This window comes from Lissotriton helveticus, chromosome 4_1, assembly GCF_964261635.1.
Source record: "Lissotriton helveticus chromosome 4_1, aLisHel1.1, whole genome shotgun sequence".
Classification (NCBI taxonomy): domain Eukaryota; kingdom Metazoa; phylum Chordata; class Amphibia; order Caudata; family Salamandridae; genus Lissotriton; species Lissotriton helveticus.
In genome coordinates, this window is record NC_136063.1 from 1,044,815,029 (window position 1) to 1,044,836,794 (window position 21,766).

The window sequence follows — 21,766 nt, forward strand, 5'->3', positions numbered from 1 at the left end:
TTCAAGTTGCGTCGGAAACCCACGTTGACAGACCAGGAGCCTGAAGAAGAAGTTGCTGGCAGGCGGCCAGTGAAGAAAAGTTCGAAGAGATCCAAGCCTGAATCAGGGAAGAAGAAGACCTGAAAGCAGAGGGGACCAAGTTCTGAATCACTAGCCAGTGATTAAGTGGGCACCAGGATGGCACCGGGCGAAGTCACCGCAGTCAGGTGAGTGGGCGCTGCTGGGCTCTGCAGTCTCTCGGACCAGGAGGCGTTGTCGGCGACCAGGATGGAGGTGCGAGCTGTCCCACGAAGGTTCTTGCTGTCGACGTCGCTGGACCCAGGATTGGGCAACAAGTCTTGGCAAATGCAAGGCCCACGCGGTGGACCTAAAATGGCGTCTTGAGTGGACCAGGAGGGTCCAGGGTGCTCCTCTGATGGAGGGAAGCAAGGGCCAGTCTGGAGCAACCAGACCAGCAGTGTTTGTCGTCGTGGAGCAACGTGAAGGGGCCACTAGCCAACGGGCAAGCGACCTGGACAACGCGGTGAGCAGCAAAGAGCAGAAGGGCCCCACGCAGATCTCGTGGATGCAGGGGGGCTGAACTTCGGTGCTGCAGCTGCTCAGGGTCGGGGCTTTTCTTACCCCAAGGCACTCAGTCGAGAGTCACTCAGGCGTCGTGCTGGACAAGCGTCGTGCAGTTCTGAAGATGGCCGGTCCCTCGAGGCCTCGTCACACCCACGGATCACAGCTGGGCTGATGATGTAGGTTGAGGTCAGAGGTGCCAGGGAAGCCGGTTCTCGTCGTGCTGGAGCAGTCTCGATCCGAAGGAGAGACTGGCAACAAACCGCGATGCTTGGTTGGTGCCTGCTGCTGCAGGGTGACTACTCCTTAGTCACAAGGGAGAAATCTTAGGAAGAGTCTTGAGTTCCTTCTTGAAGAAAGTAGTTTCAGGATTCAAAGATGATCTGATTTGGAAGGGGACCAGTTCCTACCTTTATCCTGCAAAAAGGGGCTGGCACGCGACTAAGTCCTGCCCTATGGGTGGGACTAGGAGGGGGGTGGTTACACCCCTCTCCTTTGGCGGGCTTTCCCCAGGCCAGGGGCTGGAGTGCCCCTGGAACTGGTTTCAGCCGGCCTATGCACAGTGAGCACCGGGGTGCCACTTGCAGTCACCTTCCTCTAAAGCCCTGCCTACCTAGGATACACAAAATCCTGTCTGGGACGGTGCTGGCACCGCCCCTGACAGGAAACCCTTTGTCCTTGCCTCCTGCTCTGGGAGGACTCCCAGCAGCAGGAGGGCAGACTTGTGTCTCGGTGGCAGCATCCATTTTGTGGAGCTAAGGCTCTGTTTGACTTTAACCGGGGTTACAGGTTACATCCATGTCGTGTCCCTCTAGAAGGGTGGAATACTAACCCCGTCGCCAGAATTGGCGAGGGGTTAGTATTCCAATTCGTATGACACCTTACTCGACATGTTTTGATAAAGCGATACCAGAGTTGGCATATAACCGCGAGGATTATAATGCACTTAAGAGTATATGGTATGCGATATCATGGAAACGGCTAAGGGATGGATCCCGAAAGCCGTAGACAGGCTCAGCTCATGCCAGAGCACCATCTCACACGATTCCAAGCACTCTGCCTTCAGGATTGTTAAGGCCTGCCATAGGAGTGACTGATAGGATATCTGTGTGTCCATTTAGGTTTAGATATAGGAATACTATACCTACAGCAGAGGGTGAGTACACCACTCTGCCCCAGCTGTCAAGCAGCCAGTTGTGTCTGATTTAGTTAGTCAGCCCAGGGGTGGCATAATACATGCTGCAGCCCCTGGGAGACTCCTGGGTGCACCTCAGCCCTGGGTACAGGGACTTGAGAGAGCCCAGTGCCAATTCAGTACCTGGGTACAATTTGGATTAGAGAGAACAGCTAGGCTGTGGGTCTGATTAGCAGGCCCACAGCCAGGGAAAGTCGTAAACCAGTGAAGCAAAAAGCAAAAATCTGGGTGATCATAGGATTGCAGACCCTACTCTCCTACAACTACCAATAGTTTTGGGTACATCTTTGATGGCCACATTGTTGATGTTTCAATTTGGGTTAACTTCTGGCCTGAAAAGGCATCTAACTCAGGTTCTTTTTTCTCTTTGAATAAATAGTTGGGTTCTTTACTGTTTCTCATAGATCATGTTTCTCAGGGACACAACATAGCTCATTGTGCATTTTTTTTAGAGTTCCCCGATGAAGGGTTGTTTAAACCTGAAATGAATTGGGAAGGCAAAGAAGAAGCCCGTATTTGTAGAAAAACGTTTGGGTTTGTATAAAAAGCAATATGATGTAACATTGTTGTTAAACCAAATGGAAACTATTTTATGTATGTAGATGTGATGATAAACATCGATTGGATTTAATTACGTTTTTGGACATACTTTAAGTAAACCTGAACTGTTAAATACAGTAAAATAAAAAAAGGTTGTCGGAACCCGCAGGGTCCATGAGTAGTGCACCTTGTATATTTTGTAAACTTTTGTACTCTTATTAAGAGTTGTTATTGAGGAACTAGAGCAGGTCCTATTACTAGGCTGCACACAATTGATGAATGAAAGAAAAGTTCTTTAGAATTGTTACGAAAAATATTAGAGGAATACTTCTGGCTCGAGTCTGGCACGAGCTTTCAGTGGCTCGCTCACATATACATAGAATACATAAAAAATTAACATAACGTTCCAGGTGGGCGTTTAGAGCTGAATACTTTGAAATAAAAAAAATTAACGTAAGTATAGAGATGGAGCGTGTATTAAGGAATTGCCTTTCACATTCTGTTGTCTACCTGGATACAGTTAAAGAGGCTTCGATTGCAGAAAAGCTATAGTTGTAGGAAAGAAACATTAACCTTGCCACGTACTTACTGCCCGAAGACGTAAACTGCACAGTAGGTGTTGCTAATTAGTAGAAGAAGCCGAGAAAGACAAAACCATTCGCGATTGTGTGACTATTCAAAAGCCGACACAGTAAGATTGCCTCAACAGTCATTGCTGCATTTGAGTGATTGGTCAGGAATATATATATTTAAACTAACCCTTCCTGCGGTAGTCCAGTCCTGTTAAACGTTTTTTGCGGGGGCCTGAGACAAAAAGCTGGTACAGGGCCGTCTGGACGCCTCTTCATTTTGTGCTAAGTGATTAATTATAAGAACAAAACGTCCTTTAAGGAAAAGGGAAACGAGAAAATAGAACAGTTAATGCATGTTGCGCCATCTAGTGGTTGAGTCATACAAGCTGCTTAATTATTCCTAAAGACAGGAAAACTTGAAATGAAAAAAAATGTTATAGAAGTGCGGCGGGCTTGGGAGGGGCTGAAAAGAGCATGTCTCCGCTGAGTCATAAATGCACCCTCTGCACCCACTTATGCATCGTGGTGGCGTACAATTCCTGTGCATGCTGCATGGCTGTAGCAGCTATAGTAACGCTTATTAACATGCGCATTAAGATCAAAGCACATTTCCAGTAAGCTATCTCATATACGGAAGTTTTGGTTGCATGTGTCGATTTCATGTTTTATAAATGTCATAGCTCACTAGGGGACTAAATACAAGGAAATTCCAACTCCCGAGGTTTCTGTTGTCATCCGATGCAGTAACTTAGGGGGGTTCAAACAAAACCACGCAATTCCAGTTGGACACTGATGGTCCACTAAGAAATGGTAATTCACTGAGGGGTTCAAATTTCCCTAATCCTATTCCACTGTAATTCTTTATTCTTGGCTGCATCATCGTCTGGTCATTTTGTCTGGTTTCAGCAGCCAGAGTCCCTGAAACAAAAAGAGGGTTGACCATTTTATTCTTGATCACGATGGGCCTGGTAACTCACTTTGTGAGTCCACAGGCTTTACGAGCAACATCTAATGGGGTCATCATAGATCCTATATGAAGTCAGACCTCATACTAATAAAGATTCACAATATTGTGAAATATTTGGGTGAACCTAAGTAAGGACCCAAATGGTAGAATGTGGACTGAACACTAAGCATGATGCTGAAAGGAGGAGAGTGTATGTGTTGCTGCCCTTAAACAAGATGGACTACAAGCAATCAGGGCCGGCGCTAGGCATGGGCAGTGTGGGCAGCTGCCCAGGGCCACGCACTCAGATAAAAAACAGGGGGCATGCTTCACTGTGAAATGCCACACTTTCACAGTAAGCCCACCTGCTCCTCCAGGGCCCCCTGCCCCACACAAACCCACTACAAATGCGAGGTGTCTCGACCTTGTTTGTCAGGATGTGGTGGCATTCCTGGAGTTGCAGGGGTGGAGGGGAAGGGACAAGCAGATTGTGAAAGGCACAGCAGCCCGGTCAGCAATTATCTTGGCTCACAGTGTCAAAGGTGAGGCAACACCTCTGTTAAGTACTGGCCATTAACTTTCTGCAATTTGTTTCTAGGCGACAGAAGGCCCCTTTGTTTCTGGGACCAGCCAGACACTGGTAAGGAGAGGTGGGTAAAGGGAGGAGGGAGCAACAAGATCAACTGGCTTTTGTTAACTTTTGCATCATTTTTGATGGGAATGTGCGTTTAAAAAGTATGTTGAACTGCCGTGGTAAGACAGTATTTTATGAAATGGTTACTGCTTCGAGGCCCAGGGAAAAAGAAAAACACTTTTGCTGGAAAGAGCGTTTTTTCTGACATTTTTCACTTCCAAAGTGCACACTCGGGATGGAGAGGAATATAAGGTTAACAATTTGAAAAATATCTAAAGCAAGACAGAGTGGGTCGCAAATGGGACAGATTGATTTTATTCACACCCAAAACACATTAGTGCCACTTTACAGAGTTTGCCAGTGAAGCGCTTCTTATGTTTTCTTGTCTTTCTCTGAACAGCACTGTTTTCCCTGGGTGGGGAAGTGCACCATTCCTTTATGTACTGCAATACCTGCTTGATGGGTGGATTGGAAAACAAAATGCATACTGCAGCTCTGTACTCACAAATGTGGTCTTGTCTTTTTAAACCATACTGCTTAAGTTTTGTAAGGATATAAGCAATGGACATTGAAACAGGTCCCTTCCGGTCCCTGTAGTCATGTCCCTAACTTTTCATGCAAAAGCACTCATTGATAACTGAATAATAAGTGCAGAAGAGTTAAGGTAACCAATTTGTTCCTTCTTACATTTCACATGCTTAACTTAATCTTGCATTCCCTATGAGCGTTTGCTTTTTAGGTCTCGGGCCTAGCGTACACTGCACGGCAGTGTCGCGCAGCGAGAGTCCTTTTCCCGGCGTTTTGGAAATGAACCTGCAAATTCCACACAACTCGTTCGTGTTATTTCCAAGGTCCATTTCCATTGGCCTTTGCGTGCGTGCTGTTTTTTAACAGAACACGCAATAGGCCATAGGTGGTCGTGTATCTCTGCCTATGGCCTATTGGTGTCTGTAACGCGCACCAGAGGCCATATGTTTTGAATTCAAAACATATGCTCGCAGTGGCGTGCGCGCACCACTCGTATGCTTTTTTTTTGTAGCTCGCGATCGCTTTCGATCGCTTACATTTTTTGCAGATTCGTCTTGAGCTAATTGCTACTCTCTGAACTGCAGAAGTATTAAGGATAAACGAGCGGCTAATGATGTACTTAGCGCTGAATGCTTTGGTGCCAGTGAAGTCCAGTGCTTTCACTGGGACGTTGTTCTAGGCCCCTAGAAGACCTGGCACATGTTACTTGAGGCACACTGGTGTGGTGGTGTTAAAGACAGGGGCACTGCTTCCAGAGTCTTTGACTCCTAAGGCAGACCCCAATCACCTGCCAGCTCTTTCACAGGAGCGCAACGTTTCCATGCTCCTTCATCTGACCAAAGCTTCCATTCCAGACGACAGACCCCGATGTCTCACAGAGGATCACACAACACCACACAGACACCCACCACACACACCCACCACACACCCACCACACACACACACCACACACACACCACATACAACACCGCACACATAAAACTACTTACATAAGACTACACACATAACACCACACACACCACACACACAACACCACACACACATTCACACAACACCACACAACACCACACACACACACCACCACCCACACAACACCACACACACTCACACACTCACCACCACACACTCACCACCACACACTCACCATCACACATTCACCACCACACTTTCACCAGGCACACACACACACCACCAGCCGTCGGTGCACACTTTCAACAGGCACGCACAACACCAGCCGTCACTGCACGCTTTCACCAGGAACACACACACACCACCAGCCGTCAGTGCACACTTTCACCAGGCATACACAACACCAGCCGTCATTGCATGCTTTCACTAGGCACACACACCACCAGCCGTCTGTGCACGCTTTCACCAGGCACACACACCACCAGCCATCTGTGCACGCTTTTTACCAGGCACACACACCATCAGTTGTCAGTGCACACTTCCACCAGGCACACACACCTCCAGCCGGCAGTGCACGCTTTCACCAGGCACACATACCACCAGCCATCAGTGCACAATTTCTACAGGCACGCACACCACCAGCCATCAGTACACACATCAATTGTTAACACATCCACAATTAACTATTGTAGCAATCACAGTATGGCACACTTTACTTTTAAACATATTCATCTAAAGCGCAGCATGCCACCATTGCTACAATTCAAATCCAACCCACATAATTCCACTACACACCACATGCGAACACTCCATAACACATGGCGAAAAGATATTGCCATTTACAATTCCATTAGCTCAAACTCAAATAAATCCGAGACCTATTGCATTTCCAATGCTTGTTCTTGGATGTTGTCGCTTTTTTTTAGGCAGCATATTACTGTAGTCTACTGCGTAATTTGAATTAAGTCGCATCCAGGTCTATATAGCAGGCGCAATAGGGTTGTAGCTGAAGGCAGTGCGAGTTTCTCTCAGAGGGGCAGTATGGTGTTCAGAGGGAGAAGGACGTGGCACTATGACCAGAGCTGCCGACTTGGGAACTGGGGAACCAGGTTCAGCCTTCATGACCAGTCCCCCAGACCACTCTGCTGAGGAAGCACATTGCCGTGCAAGACCTTAGAAGGCCTTGCTTGACCTTAGAAGCCCTGGTGTCTTAGCACCAGCAGGTGGACCCTAGCGGTGGCAAGTGTGGGTTAACCTTGAAGGCCTGTCCACCACACCCCTTATTGAAGCTCACCTCAAGTCTTTTGGTCATGCCTATGAAGCAGCACACCCTAGAGCAACAGTGACTCTGTCACTGAGGTCACATGACCCTTGAGCAAGGAGGCTCTTGGGCGGTGCGACCGGTGATATCGCACTGAGCGCTCTCTTCAAGTGGGCCGTCATGTTTGCAAGTATATTATGTTTTTAAAAGCGCTTGTTGCCTCTGTCCTGGCCTCCAGCAATTTTCAACAACAATAAAAATGTCCTGACAACTCCAGTGATTAATGTTCTTCCTAGAGAGAGAAGGAGTTTTATCAAGTGGAAGTTTTGTCTCATGGATAGGTAGCGCAGAGGGTTAATGTGCCTGCTGAAAAGAACATGTACCATGCAGATAACAAAGTGCACATAATGTAAATAGGTCAGTGGGTTGCTGCTTTTGTCATTGAGATCCTTTTGTTACTTCCAGTTTATAAGTCAAAATCCTAACATTGAACAATGAGCAGCAATGAGCTATTAACTGTCATCTAAGAACTGCATGCAAATTGCAAGGTATGAATTAGAGCATCATGTTTTTTCCCCAGTCTTTGATTATCCTAGTGTTACAAAAAGGTTTTTTTTGGGTAGAAATCAATTCTGGTTATTAAAGAGAACCAAGCAAACACAAGGAGATGATGGACGGAGCACTGAAACTTTTTAGACACTCAACCCCAGTCACAGATCTGGGTTGAATCCATCATCGTTCTTTAGCTCACTTTGCCACCTCAGTTCTGACCCAGATATTTCCAAATCAGTCTTGACCCCGTGACTCAGGTGAACAGTCCAGCCCGAACTGCCAAACCAGGTCTTTCCTGAACTGGAAACAAGCATCCTGGGACCGGTTTCGGGGTAACACTCCTCATCAGCTAGGCTAGCTTGAATCTTGTGGCAAAATGAGCATGGGACCCACGTCTGAGCATACCCTGCCAACTTAGGGTGAACAAAGCAAACACAAGGAGATGATGGACGGAGCACTGAATCTGTTCAGGCACTCACCCCCAGTCGCAGATCTGGGTTGAATCCATCATCGTTCTTTAGCTCACTTCGCCACCTCAGTTCAGACCCAGCTATATGCAAATTAGTCTTTATCCTGCGCCTCATGGGAACAGGCATGCCTGAACTGCCAAGCCAGGGATTCCCTGAACCGGAAACAAGCATCCTGGGACCGGGTTCTGGGTAACACCCCTCATCAGCCAGGCTAGCTTGAATCCAGTGGCAAAGTGAGCAACTTGTGTTTGCTTTATTTGCCCTAAGTTGGCAGGGTATGCCCAGACGTGGGTCCCCTGCTCCCTTTGCCACTGGATTCAAGCTAGCCTGGTGATGAGGGGTGTTGAAGGATCCCGCTCCTTATTACCTCAACAGGAGCTCTCACCTTTATGAGACAGAACTGAACTCATCTGGAAACAATCCGTTAACATGGAGTGAAATAATCCATCTTTTTGAGACCTGCAACTAGCTTTTCCATCCAAAGTGACAAAGTTAATACATTTAATACAGTTTTAAAATATATGGACTTATTTTATGTGTATATTTATCTTTTTGTCGTTGTTACTGATATCCACGTTAGGTCTCTTCAGTGATGCCAAGTAAGATCAATAGTCCTGTGATGTCACTTTCTGTGATGTCACTTCTTGTGATGTTACATGCAAATTAGAGGGGCTTCAGATCTGGGGCCCCAGAAGTTCTAAGACCAGTACTGCAAGCAGCTACTGTCTGCTAGTAAAGTAAATAGTGCTGCAGCCTCAATGATAATGGTAAGAAGACACTTGAAAAATTAAATACAATGGGCCTGATTCACGAAGGCAATATGAAAAAAAGTCCAACTTTACAACTTTTGGTATTCACAGAGATCATTTATGAGTCGTATCTTTACACCTGCAGTTGGTCCGGAATCCCCACACCTGGGCTGTACTCTCTTCACCCAAGCCGTACTCTCCGGCTTGAGCCGTACTCATCGGCTCTGGCTGTACTCCCTGGCCCGGGCCGTACTCTCTGGCTCAGGCCGTACTCTCCGGCTCGGGCCGAATGAAGTGTAATCAATGGGCCAGAATGCAATTTTTATAAAAGAGAACATTAGGAACATGTGATAAATAGTGGAGGAGGTCATGATAATCAGTTTGGGGACAGAAAAGGGTGTGGGCAGAGACTATATCATCCCAACATGGTAAGAGGAGCGCCCTTAGTGTTGACTGTAGTGTTGACACTACAGTCAACACTGAGAGGAGTGCAAATTGTACCATGATGCAAAGGTTTTTTATGACCCTCTCTACCATTTATCACACGTTCCTAATGTTCCTTTTTGTAAAAATGGCATTCCAGTCCGTTGTTTACACTTCATCTGGCCCGAGCTGCAGAGTACGGCCCGGGTGTGGAGCGTACGGCTCAGGTGCAGTGATTCTGGCCCAGATGTGGACATAAAGATATGACTCATAAATGGCCTCTGTGAATACCCAAAGTTGTAAATGACTTCTGTGAATACCAAAAGTCTTAAAGTTAGACTTTTGTTTCAGATTACCTTTGTGAATCTGCCCCACAGTGTCGGATTGTGGTGGTGCGAGGACTGAGGTGAAGCATGGAATGTGGTGAAGTGAGTATAGTTTAGAATGATGGCATGTGTGGAGGAATGTGGCACGGGCGCAACAAGAGCTAAACTTCAGCGGGGAGGAAGGGAGAGGGGTAGGCTAATACTCCCTGCAATAGGGAAGGATAAGCATTTCCAGACATGGAGCCTGAACTATCCTCATATAAGAAAAACAAATGACAAACTGTGCAATTTAAATATATTGGGCATACGTGATATTATCATGAGCATGCTTTTGTAGATTCAACAGTGTTCCTAGGCTCCTAACTGGACTCCTAAACTGAGAAAAATCCTACCTTTAAGACTTTCGGTATGCACAGAAGGCATTTAGGAGTCCTAAAGTTAGGAGTCCTAACTTTACTACTCCTAAACTGAGAAAAATCCTAACTTTAAGACTTTCCGTATTCGCAGAAGACATTTAGGAGTCCTAAAGTTAGGAGTCCTAATTTTACTACTCCTAAACTGAGAAAAATTCTAACTTTCGGTATTCACAGAAGGCATTTAGGAGTCCTAAAGTTAGGAGTCCTAACTTTACTACTCCTAAACTGAGAAAAAGCTAAACTTTAAGACTTTCGTTATTCACAGAAGGCATTTAGGAGTCCTAAAGTTAGGAGTCCTAACTTTCCTACTCCTAAACTGAGAAAAATCTAAACTTTAAGACTTTCGGTATTCACAGAAGGCACTTAGGAGTCCTAAAGTTAGTGCCGTCTGTGAATACCAAAATGAGTAAGTGCCTTCTGTGAATACAAAAATGGTAGTAAGTTTAAGATTTTGTCTTAAGTTAGTTCTGTGAATCGGGCCCCATGTGAGGAGGGTAAACTGGCCCTCCTCCCGGCTAGATCCGGACCAGGAAATGTACCTGCTAAACACTCCTCCCTCATTCTGAGGGATGAGCCTGGGACCCGATGTGTCAGGCTGCTTCAAGTGCTCTAGGCCTGGAACCATCACATTTTTAAGGACAGCAAAGGCCCTGCTCTAGTGGCTCACTTTACGTGCGGCTGGAGGAAGAAGGAACTGTAGGAAGTTTCTGACAGGGAAAGCCTGGATGGGCCCTTAAACAAAAGGGGCAACGAAGCCCCAAGCAGGAACCCTCAATGGAGGTGGGGCAGAATGAGGGAAGCACTGCCCAGGTGATGCAAGCACAGGGGAGAAAACCAAAGAGAAAGGCAGTGCAAGCGGCCTGAAGCCTCCCAGCATCTCAGCGGTGGCAGACTTCTTCAAGAGACCCAGCCAGGGACAGGGCCCAGCAGCGGTTGGCAAAGTAAATGAAAACCCCCAGTCCATTCAGCCTCTTAGTGCCTCGACTGACACGATCCACCCGACAGGGATTGAGTCAGGGCAGAACACCCCCAGAACAGTGAAAACAATAACCATGAGTACTCATGAGGGCACTGGCAGACTTATAATGCAGGCTGACATTGTCCCCCCCAGCCCTAGCACCCACAGAGGTTGGAATCATGGATACGTCGAGTAGACTAGGTCAGGTGAGCCTCACATCAAAGCAGTTATAAGCATGTGATGCCACAAATGATTGAGGAGGTGACTCTGACTGCAGCATAGGTGCGATGGACCAAGGTCTGGCTTCAGACGTGCAAGAGGGGTCGGCTCGTAAGAAGATTGTCGGGTTTGCTTTTGGTTATGGTTTACCTAGCAACATATACGTAAACATAAAAAAAGGACACAAGGCAAGGGTAATCACTCTTTGGTCAATATGAGCATTGATACTGACACTGTGAAGCATTTGTTTTCACTTTCATATCAGTCAGACTTGTCTGGGGAGCAATCCCTAGAAGGAGCTGAAGATGGGACTCAAGGAACAGCAGCTCGAGTGACACAAGTGGCATAAGTGGGGGTAAAGGTGTGTCAGTCGAATTGGGTGAGAAAGATCTCTTGCTGACCAATAAAAATGGAACCCATTGAGGGAGACACACAGGGCAGTCGAAGTTGAAAAGGGGCTAAACTGGCACTAGTCAGCAATGCCTAGGTTGGAAGAGAACTTGTTAAGTGCACAGGAGAAAGAAAAGTTGACCTAGCATGGCCCTGCTACATTGGAGGGATTCGAGGGATATTGGCCCATCGATAAGAGACATAAGCAGACAGTCGAAGGGCTCAGACAGCTGATAGGAAACTTCAAGGAGCTACCTGGAAAGTGGCAAAAGCATGCTCCAAATTCTCTTACAGAATGGCTGTGCTGGAGAACAAGGTGACCACCCTCGAGAATGACCTAGAAACAAACAAAAATGCACCTGAGGCACATGAATTGCAACTGGCTGATACCCAGTGGAAATTGGGGGAATTTGAAAACAGGCTGAAACGCAATAACCTTGGGGTGGTGGGGATAGCCAAAGTGGTGGAAGGAGCAGACACCAGAAAAATTCATAGGAGGGTTATTCAAGAGTGCCTGTCCAGAGCCAGGAACCTGGAATTGGGATCTGGAGAGCCTAAGTGCACATAGGTTTCCATTCAAGCAACAACAGCGATGCTCACAAGAAGGGGGAAACCTAGGACAAATTTGGTATTCAATGGAAACTTCCTCCTCAGGCAGACTATATTTGAAGAGGCCTATCCAGACTCGAAGCCTACCGCTGAAGGCTGTACATTTTCCATAAGGCCAGACTTCTATGAACCATTGTTGTTAGATGCTGGAGACAGATGCAGATAATACAACATGAGCATGGGGATGAAAGTGATCAAGCAGGGTAAGACATTATCACTTCAGAGATGAGGCGAAAGAGTTCCTCAAGAGTATGAGTTAAAAGAAAAACCTTGGCTGAGAACGCAAAACTGGGTTCAAGCTTGATGCTGACAAATTGTGTGGTCCATCAGGAACCTGCGCAAGTTTAAGGGAGGGTGATGGGCAGACTGAGTTATATTTGAATTTATAGGGATTTGATGTTTGATTGTTAAATCATTAGTAGGGCAATAGGCAGACAATCTGAATGGAGTGAAAATGTTTTCTTACTAGGATCAGGCACGGGAGGAGGACACAACACTATCAATGGACCTATAACTGGTCCAATTGCTCTTTTCGGGTGGTGGTGGTGGATAGAAGGGAAAGGTTGGGGCGATCGGGTGGGGGTGGATAAGGGAGCCAGAGGTGGGACAGAGATTGCTCAGGGAGTATGAATTCGCCATAGCAGGCAAAGCTGCAAGTAAACAGCAAGAGGCCTTTTGGAGGGTTATCTTGGAATTATGTGTTTAGAAATTGCAACTTCCCATCACCAAAACTCAAGATCACCATCATGAAATGATTGATGCAATGATAATTGTGGTTTGAATTAGACTAAAGAATGACAAATATCAGCTTGTGTATTTTTACTATCAACTTGTGCGGATTAAATGATAATGCTAAAGGGGGAAGAGTAGCTCTTGGTCTAAGGGCTATGAGGCCTGACATCATCTGTATCCAGGAGATGCATGTCCCTTTGCGGAAAAGTCAGCTGTGGGCGGATTTGCGGTGTATTAAAAGAGAAATGTTGGTCCTCCTTGGAGCTGCCGATCTCTCCTGAAGAGGTAGCTGAGGTCCTTAGATCTTTGGCTCCGGGGAAAGCCAGGGGATCAGACAGGTTACCTCTGGAGTTTTCTGGACTTTTTACGCAGAACTTGGGAAAGATATGACCTCTACCTTTTTGAGAGTACAGAGAGAGGCCGAGGCCTGTCCCTCTTTGGAATCCACTAACATTATCATATTTAGCCAATTGAGAAAGTCCTCTCTAAACCCAGGATCTTACAGACCAATTTCATTAATAAATAGTGATGTAAAATCTTTGCTGAGATATTTGCAAAACATCATCTAGGAAAGGTAATAGCTCATCTGGTATCGCCAAGCCAACATGGCTTAATCCCTGGCCAGGGCACGTTTGAAGGGCAATCACCCTGTTCGATTTAGCTGAGGCAACAAGAGCACCTATGGGCCTTATATAATTGGATACCAAAAAGTCCTTTGCCCTGGTCTCTTGTGGCTACCTATGGGAAGCCTTAAAGTGGAAGGTACTCGGTCCTGGCTTTATCAAGGCCATTTGGGCATTGTATTACAGATAATGGTAATGGAATCATACAGGATCTTAATCACCAGGGGGACAAAACAATGATGCCCTTGTTCGTCATTGCTATTCTTACTGTATATTGACCCCTTTATCTCCCTATTAGAGAGGAACCCCGGGATCAAGTCAATCTCCATTAATCAGGTGGAGCATAAAGTTCTGACCTATGTGGCGACATCACTGTGGTATCACTAGATCCTCTAAGAGCCATAACTGAAATCAACAGTGAGGCTAATAGCTTCGCGGCACTAGCAGGATACCACCTTAATAAGGGTAAGACTCAGGTAGTGTGTTTTGGGGTAATCGTTAATTGGGACAAGCAGGTGAGGATGATGCAATTTATCTGGGGATCAGGATATCATCTACTTTAGACCATCTATTGGAACTGAATTTAACTGCCCTGCTATCTAAGATAAGGCAGGAGTTAAACAGAATCAATCAATTGCACCTCTCATTGGTGGGAAGTTGCAACATATTAAAATGGTAATACTGCCAAAAGTATTATATAAGTTCAGAACTTTCTCTTTGGAGTTCAACATGTACTGGCTTTCAAAACTAGAGAGCGTACGCTTTATCTTCCTCTGGCAGTTTAAGAAGCCAAGAAGGGCCTCTAAGTACATGATACTTGCCAAGAGCAGGAGGGATGGACAGCTCCTAGTTTCACATTTTACTATTGGTCCTGTATACTGCTGCTCATTGGGATCTTGCTTAAGGGCTGGACACATAATGTACGCCATGCTGAAACACCAACTATATAAGAGCTTACACTGGTGACCGCTGCCAAGGGGTGCTTTTTGAGAACTATGGAACTTAGCTACATCAAGAAGACTAGGTTTAAGACTGTGAAGGAGCATATAGGGTAAAGTGGCATGAGAAGAGGACAATAGGCATCACTACATTTATTCAGTATATACCTTTATGGGGTTCTCCTGCCTTACCCTCGATATTCCATGATAATATGGGTAAAAGGTGTGCGCAAATGGCATTACAAGACTCAGCAACGTCTATTACAAAGAGCAGCTGTATTCATTTAGCGGGATGCAGGAAAGGTATGGCCTAACAAAAGAGACATTTTTAAAAATATTTGCAGATCAGAGCCTTTATTAGCAAGATGGGCAAGGATCAAGTTTTGGTCAGTAAAGAAGCTATTGGTGGTGGAGCTAGGATTGAGCAAATTTATAATTTATTAACACAAGCTCTGCCCAATGACCTAGAGCTTCAGAATGCTAACTGGGAGGTAAGATTAGTGGCAGATGGACCAATATTACAGAGATCATTAGAGGTCGTCAGCTAGAGACTGATTTTTTTGGACGGGGGGTTTCAGGATCTTAAGACGTTTTTGTTTATTTTGATCTAAATTAAAAAAATATATATATAATAAACCTACATTAACATTTACTATAAATTCTTTATATATATGTCTCATGTTTCAACAACCTTTATTGAGTTTTACAATAGGCATTATGATAAAACAGATTTCATTCGTAGAATTTGGAACATATATCACGTCCATTACAATGTCCATGAAAACATTGTAAGTGAAATAAGCATTACTGCATATTGGTCTGGTTTTACACTACTGTACTTTCATCCACATAGGTAATAACTGGGACCTTGCATTTAACTATTGTTTCAGTTATAGCTTCTACTTTTTTAATACTGACGGTCATAGGAATTGTAAAGTATTTTTTGGATTTTTTAAAGCTGTATATATTGATGTGGCCAACTGGAATGTGTAGGACTGATCAATAATATGCACTTTATGACTTTGCACAAATTTGATTGCACGCAAATGTTTTGCGGTATCTGATCTATTTGATGATAATCAACACCATGCTATTAAGTACTGTACCTTTCTATTGCACTATTGCATTATTATTATTATTATTAGGTTAATATAGCACCTGAATCACCCCCAGAGGGGTATCTCTGTGCTTTGGACAGACGTGAGAGTACTGGCACTATGAGAAGCATCTAGGACAGAAATGTTTTCAAGGACTTTCTAAACAGAAGATGGTCCGAACACTGCCTCAATGTAATAGGGAGCAAGTTCCAGCGTCGGAGGGTAAGATGCGAGAAAGCTTCCCCCCCTGTCCTTGACTTGTTAATCCGGGGAACTTTGAGGAGGGATTTGAAACTAGATCGCAGGTCTCTAAGGAGAGTCAAATGGTTAAATTTCTACGCAAGGTGTACTGGGCCATTACCAAACACCGCCTTTTTGAACAATGCAGCAAACCTTGAATTTGATGCGTTTGTGCACCGACAGCCAATGAAGCTGCTGAAGCTGCGGAATCAAAGGCGATCTGTAAGGGGTATTTAATACCAGCAGAGCCACTGTATTTTGGACTACCTGTAAGCGGTCCAACGAGGCCTCGTTAGCCAAGACCAACAGAGCATTGCAGTAGTCGAGTCGACTCAAAACTAGCATCTGAATGAGAGTCTTCCATGTGTAGTATGGAAGAAAAGGAAATACTCGTCTCAGCAGACTCAGCACATGAAAACAGGAGCTCACCGTGTGGGCCACCCGCTCCTTCATATTCAAGCTCTGCTCAATGCGAACCCCTAAGTTTTTTTACTGATGTCTTTGGGACAGGAGAGACACCCAGCTCCCCTGGGCACCTCTCTGGTGTCCACAGCAATGTGGCCTCTCCGAAGAGCATAATCTCAGTCTTCCCAGGATTTAATTTCAGAAAGTTGTTACACATCCACTGAGATATTGCTAGCATGCCGGCAGAGAAGGTGGTCTGGGCTGACGCGGAGGATTTGTCAAAAGGAAAGGTAAGCTGGGTATCATCCGCATATGATATGGGCATAAACCCATATGTCCTCAGGAGATCAGCCAAGGGCACAATATTGATATTAAATAGGGTGGGGCTTAGGCAAGAACCCTGAGGTACTCCCTTGGTCAGCTTCTTGGTCTTGGACTGATAAGATCCCAGATTAACTGTCTGGAAATGATCAGAGAGGAAGCTAGTCATCCACCGCAGGGCCTCTCCCTTTATCTCATATTCCTCTAGTCTCCTGAGCAAAATCTGGTAGTTGACTGTGACGAATGCCACAGAGAGATCTAACAACACCAGTAGAGTAGATTGCCCTCTATCTAGTGCTATCCTGATGTTGTCCATGACAGCAACCAGGGTTGTCTCCTTGCTATGATTAGGCCTAAAGCCTGATTGCGACACACCCAGGTTGCCTAGCGCTTCGACATGAGCCGACAGATGTTTATTAATGTGCTTTTCCAAGATTTTGCTCAGGAGCGGTAGGAGGGATACTGGTCGCAAATACGAGAGATCTTTCATGGAGGTCTTGGTTTTTTTGCAATATGGGATGACCCGGGCTACCTTCCATTCTGGTGGTAAACCAGAACGACGCATTCAGGAGGGAGCAAATAGGAGCAGACAGTTGTTTGGCGAGACAGGCGGAGATTTTGGTCGTTATAACATTGAGTAGGGAACCTGATTTCACAGTACGTAATAAGGTTTCCATTTCTTCACAAGTCAAGGGGGGAAAGCTCGTCAAGGGCCCCCCCTTCTTGCAGTGAAGGTGGTCATAGGTCATGACAGACTTTGTGTTACCAGCTGTAATGATCCTATTATAAATAAGGTCAATTTTCTGCTCAAAACATTCTGCTATAGTATTTCATAGAGCTTGAGATGGAAGTTCTTCCAGATCACGAGCTATGGGTTCGTGAAAGATTTTAGGATCTGGAATAAGGCTTTTGGGCATTCCCTGCCTGGGTTAACTGCTGGGCAATGAGAGATTTCTGGGCTATTTTTATGTTTTTATGGTGCTGAATGAGAGATGTCCTGTAATTTTCTTTGTCCCTTGCATTATGGGTTCGTTTCCACCACCTCTCGAATTTTTACAATGGCTTATTTCAGTGAGTAATTCAGTTGTAAACCAAGCTGCTTGAGCCTGCCTTGGCTCACCAGTAGAGGTTTTTAGAGGAGCGAGTTGATCAATCGGTGCTTAAGCCAAGGCATTGAAGCAGGCTAATCCCTCCTCTACCTTTTCATGTTCTCAATCCCATGACGCTGGAAATGTAGCTGGAAAAGTCCTAGGGGTGGTTTTGTGCCACTGTCTAAACAAACATTTGGAATCTAGCTCAATGTTTCCCTGTCCTCTGGGTCCCTGAATCTGAAAATCAACGAATGCATGGTCTGACCAACTAACAGGTCGTGGAATTTCACAAATATTATGGGGCGAGTTAGTGAAAATAATATCCAAAGTGTGGCCAGCTACATGAGTCGGTCCTTCATTGATCTTCGTTATGTTCAGTGCTGTAAGGTGAGCCAGGAGAGCCGCTGCCTCCGCATTCTCCACGCACTCGCTGTGCACATTAAAATCTCCAAGTAGGAGAACATTTTGGTGGAGATGACATGCAGTGCTATCAATATGTATATTGCCGTATTTGATCCATCATAGTAAATATAGAGTTTTTGCACTCTATTATCATATGTTATTTGTAACATACTATCCACTCTTGCTGCTATCTGTACAATGTCTGATCAAGAATAGGCACTTTACGACTTTGCACAAATCTAATTTAGCACTGAAACATTTTGCGATATCTGATCTGCTTGATTATAATCATCACCATGCTACTTAGTACTATGTATATTGCACTATTATAATTGCTGTACCCGATCACTCATGGTAAATACCAGAGTTTTGCACAATATTATCATATGCGATCTGTACTATATTAGCAACTCTTCCTACTTACTGTACGGTTTAACCTCTTGATGTTCCATTTTTATTGCGTGACCTGCATTTTGATATTTGGTCTGTTCAAAAGGACAATAATTGGTCTGATTGAACCCTGTATCTTGTCATTATGTTCTGTACTTATGCCTGCTACTAATAGTTTACCAATTATGGATGTGTATTCCGCCTTAAAAAAATCAATAAAAAATATTATATTTAAAAAAAAGTACATGCACTGCCAACACACCTGTGCTACACTAAAAAATCCAATGGTTATTGTTAGCATGCCACACTGAGCAGTTCCCATATAAGTAAGCATATTGAGCAATATCCAGGCAGGAATGCACCCAGCTGGTATTGGCGAGCTGGCAAAAAAGGTTGACTTGTAGGGAGTAAAATGGGCAGAGGGCTAGCTAACTACGGAGAAAAAAAATATTTTTAAGAAGATTTGTCCAATTCCAAGCCCCTGTAGAGATGGACAGAATACAAGACAATGGAGAGGTCAAGTAATTGGTGTGACAGTACTTCATTTGAATCTATTGTAGTGTTTAAATCATCCTGTGTGGAAGTCAGTGCTGCTTTTGTGCCACAAACAAACCAGAATCTATTTTAGTAATCTTAGAGAAGGTTACTTTCTTTGGTGAATGTAGCTATGTTGATGCAGATCTTTTAAAATTTTTAGCCTAGAAATAGTTTGTTATTGTCTGGAAGTTAGAATGAGCTGGTGTTTGAAGACCTCTCGCTCTATAATCATTTGGAGGGTTGAAGTAATGCAGATGTGTCAGGCATACAGCAAGGGAAGGTCCAACGGTATTTGACTGTGCTTCCAAGGCATCAGAATAGTCCTACGGTACTGTCACTGCAGGTACTGTGGTCAGAGGACTCTTTCACCCGTGAACTCTTCCATTGGGTGTGTCATTGTGATCCAGAGGCCCATCGTCATCTCTCCCTGTTTAGATCTCCTGTCTCATTGTTAGATCTCTTGATCACGGTCTACTTACTCTTGATGCCACAGGGCATCTCTACAGAACATAGGGCAGCTTCCTCTGAAGCAAGTCAGGCATCAGGTATCTTGGCTCCAGTCAGCTTTCCCTGCTACTTACTTCTAATTCTTATACATATTACTACAGGACAACTGTGCACTGTGCGCTACCTAGCTCCACGTAGTCACTGTCATTCACTTACTAAGATTTCAAGAAGAGTCAAAGGCACACTGGGTGCAGATAAAAACTGTGCAAAATTATTGCCAATAAATGCATGAAAGGACAGAAATGAAAACTGTGATTTTGAATAAAACTGAGAGGATTAAAAAAACACAGCGCTGTTTCTGGATAATGAGTTAAGTCACGACAACCCTTGACATAACTCCATGCGGTAATCTTGAAAAGCTAAGATACTTGTGTAGTGCTGTGATGCACTTCTTTCAAAGCACCATCATAGCACTATACAATCAGTTATTCTGTTGGAAGCAAATTAAGCCACTTGATTCCTTTGGCAAGCATGTTTTTTTATCCAGTAGCACTTTGCATGTTAGGATTTTCAGACCCAACATATAATGTAACAAAAACACACAGACACACACACACATTCCAGAATGAACAATTGTGGTGAATGGTAGCCCAGTAATTGCTCAAGGTGTCAAACAGTGCAATAGGCAATTATGTAAAAAGTTTAAAAACAAGTTTCACTTTGTGATTTTCGGTGTAATTGTTTTTATTATATATATATATAAATTCTTTATTCGGCTTGTTTCACAATGGAAAAAACCATAAAAGAGCAGGGAATCATACAATACAAAAATGCAAGTGTTACATAAAATTTCATATAAAATTCATTCCGCAGTATAAAACTTAATCAAGGGGTGCGAGGGGCCGCTCGAAGTTAAAACTTACAGAGATTTTAAAGGTTCTTTCTATGTCTCATAATACATTTTAGAAAACTACTAACAAAATAACAGACATTTTCCGTTTCCAACATTTGCAGTCTTAAGAGAACAGGTCTGCACTGTCTTAGCCCCCAGGTTCTTAATATCGGTAAGATCCAAGTCTTTCTGTGGGCTTGATAGTATTTACAGAGCAGGATCACATGCAAATTAGACTGCGCTGACAGACCGTCACATGGACAAGGGGAAAGAATGTCACTCCAACAGTTTTGGGTAGGAAAGGTAACCATTCTGAAGAAGGTATTAAGCCTGAATCTTGTGATTAGCATTCTCTCGTAAATTGTTATTTGAAGTGCCAAGTACGGATGGATGACGGGGGCTATTTGGATCATATTTGCATGGATGACTGCCGTTTTTGAGGAAATGGATGCAAGTCTTAAAGTTTCCAGGTGTCTTAGTGCTTTCTGTTTAAGGTCTTTTTTCGAAATGTCTGTTACTGACACCGGGTCCAAGTAGTAGTTCTCAACGCCTAGGTCGTTAAAAAAGTTTCTCACGTAGGAAAGCCATTTTATTTTTGCGGAGTAATCCAAGTTCATTGTGTCTGAGATAATGGCTTGTGTCAGGGCGTTTTTATCTGACTTCCAGATGCGTTGCCACAACATCAACGGTTCAATTTTAATTAGGTCCTCTATATAGGGTATGGCTAATTCTAAATGAATTGCATAGGTAGAGGTACCTTTGGGGGTGGCTAGCAAAAATCTTAAAAAGGCGTTTTCAGCTTTCTGAATGAGGCTAGTGTTTGTGTAACCCCAGACTCCCGCGCCGTATGTTGCGATTGCCTGGCATTTGGCGTTATAAATCTTGAGGAGCTCTACTGGTGGTCTTTTACCTAATCTCTGTGAAAAAGTTGTTAGGGCAGCAATTGCCCTCTTAAATGAGTGTGCCCTAGTGTTCACTGCTGGCTTCCAGCTAAGTTGATCATCTATCATGACCCCCAGATAGGGGTACTGAGGGGTAGCTTCGAGCTTTTGGTTGTTGAGGAAAATGGGGTTTGTTCTTTTTTGGCCTCTGCCGACTGTCATGACGAACGTTTTTTTTACGTTCACCTTTAAGTCGAGATTGCCCATAAATGAAGTGTACTTGATTACTACTTTCTGAAGTTCTCGGGGCGTTCGCGCAAGGATGACAGCGTCATCCGCGTAGAGCAGGGCTGGGATCAGGCGGCGATTTATGCGTGGGAGGTCCTGGGCCCCCCTCAACATCTCCTCCTCCAAACCATTAGTGTAGAGTGAGAAGAGGAAGGGGGCCAGGACGCATCCCTGCCTGACCCCACGCCCTACGCTAAACGGTGACGTCAGCTCTCCGTTTACCC